The sequence below is a fragment of the Rhagoletis pomonella genome, unplaced genomic scaffold (genome assembly GCF_013731165.1).
Source record: "Rhagoletis pomonella isolate Grant_MI unplaced genomic scaffold, Rhpom_1.0 Rhpom_scaffold_00003, whole genome shotgun sequence".
Taxonomy (NCBI): Eukaryota; Metazoa; Arthropoda; class Insecta; order Diptera; family Tephritidae; genus Rhagoletis; species Rhagoletis pomonella.
In genome coordinates, this window is record NW_023458557.1 from 42,324,729 (window position 1) to 42,327,068 (window position 2,340).

The 2,340-nt window shown below is 36.0% G+C and overlaps 1 protein-coding gene and 1 pseudogene across 1 annotated transcript in view; one reads left to right on the forward strand and one right to left on the reverse strand.

The window, feature by feature from the left end:
• LOC118735219 overlaps positions 1 to 2,340 on the forward strand; it is a 167,680-nt gene that overhangs the window by 51,917 nt on the left and 113,423 nt on the right. The window lies entirely within an intron of this gene.
• On the reverse strand, positions 516 to 2,324 carry LOC118734928 (annotated as a pseudogene).

Here is a 2,340-nt window from a genome sequence, read left to right on the forward strand (position 1 = left end):
TATAAGTGTATTAAGAATAATTATTTTTCTAATAAAATTTTTTGTTTTATTTTATTGTGTCGTGGTCGTTGAACAAATATTTGTAATTTAGTATTTAAGTTAATTGTGAAATATATTGAATGCACAAATTAAGTTATGGGAGCGATTTATTCATAGAATTTGAAATAAGGTTGATGATATACTTTAAATAAATTGTGAGTCTGCGAAAATATCTTTTCAGCATATGAATATACTTATTAACATTTTCCCGAAATTTTACATACAGGCTCGAAATTATGCCGGTAACATTCAAATATCGTCGCTTGGATGGAAAATTTCCGTAAGCGTTATTTTGACAGTTTTTAGTTAAAGATGCAGTTATATATTTTAAAATCAGATATTTCGCTTTTTTTTAAACAGTTTTTTGGAAAATCATCTGGTACAAATTACGTTAGTAATGCTGTCGTACTAAACTAATCAAAATCTTTCAAATAGCGTCATCTGTTTTTAAATATCTGCTTTAGTTTCCGACATATTCAGCGTATCATGAGTTTAATTTTCTCGAACAGGGCCACCTTTTCACTTTTCGTTTCCGTGTATTCACTATGGGTGGGTGAAAACATTTCTGGCGATTGACAGTAAACTAAAAAATAAGATGATTTAAGAATTTCGTGAACTAGTACATAGCATTCTCTGACACTTTGGAGAAAATATGTAGTCGAGTTTCTGAGAAATTGCATTCCAAACTTCAATTGTGATTTCCCGAAACCTGCCGAAAATAACATGCAACGATCTTTTATCTAGGCGACGATATAACATTTAGCTAAAATATGCATCTAAATAAATTATAAATGTCATTATTTTCGCATTTGAAGTATATGCCATGCGAGTAACAGGTTAATACATACATATGTAAGTATACCTAAATTACCACGTTGAGCTTGTATAATATCTCTCTCTAATGCTTCATTTCATATAATAATATTGACCTGATTTTTTTTTTTAATATACCAGGAATAAATATTTAATAAAAAACCATTTCACTTAAGCTTAACCAACTTTTAGTTGCTCGGAGCTAATTTTGGAACGCTTCATGAAATATCCTGGGTGCATCGTTAATGAGCTGAAAAACCAAAACAAATTAAAGTTGTGGAATGGAGCCTTTTGAAATGGCCTTTACAAACGGCAATGGAATTCCGACATTATTCATCGTGAATATAAGCTGCCTTCCATTTGGCATATTTGCGGGATAAACCTTCAGAAAGTTAAAAAAAAACATTTTCTTTTTTTATATATTATATATTTTTTTTGTGAAATAAAAAAACTTCTCCCTGTACACCAAAAAATTTCTTTAAACCATCTTGCGCATGCAGTTTGTTGATCTTATCTTCACGGTTACCGAAATCACCAACCTCAACGTAGTGATTAGCCCTCTTGCGCCAGCCACCGGTTGGTGTTGAGCTTGAATGGCCACAGGTAGTTGGATGCTTTCTTGAATTGGGATCCAACAGTGAATATTTCGTGCGCTATATAATCAACGCACTTAACATCGTGCGCTTTGTGCAATTTGCGTTCGATCACAAAGTTGTCAGAGATTGGGCCACGTTGATGGTTGTGCTTGACAATTCCAGGTTTGTAGATCAATTCACGAACTGATTTAAGATTTGGATAACCCCATGTGATATAGGATTCGGCCATGCGTAGCATATTAACGGTTAAATTTGATGAACAAACCGTGGTTAATGTGGCGCAAAAGGACAAACTGTCGCACTTTTGGTGCAACTTTGTTGATGCCACGGATACAGATCACAAAAGCCAATTTGTCTTCCGCAGGCACGTAGAATGAGCCGCGTTCCTTTGCCAGGCGGCGCAACTTATTCTCACGGCGCTCATCACGGAGATATTTTGCTTGATATTTCTCAGATGGAACAAGTTTTCACGTTTGCGGAGTGCAATCACAGCAGAGCGCTTTAGTTTACGCTTGATCAGGGTAGCACGTTTGCTGACCTGCTTCTTGCCGAACTTCTGCTACGACTCATCGGCAGCAGGCAGCTTCCTGGAAGGTTGTTTGCCCTTTGCTTCGGGCTTCCTACCGGCCGTGGTGGCAGTCATCTTAACTTGTAACTTGGCACGTTGAGAAGGCGAAATGTTTGGAGCACATCTTAACTAACGCCACTCGATTAACAACATTTCTATTAAACACAATTTCATTTAATTAACTACTTTTTTAATACATAGATATGCTGCAACCAGGCACTAACTTTCCCAAATTCTATCTTGCTTATCGGCATAATTTTCCAAAAGTGCCTGCGCTGCTACTTCGTACTAATCACTTCATTTTCCAACTGCGCCTTCTTTTTT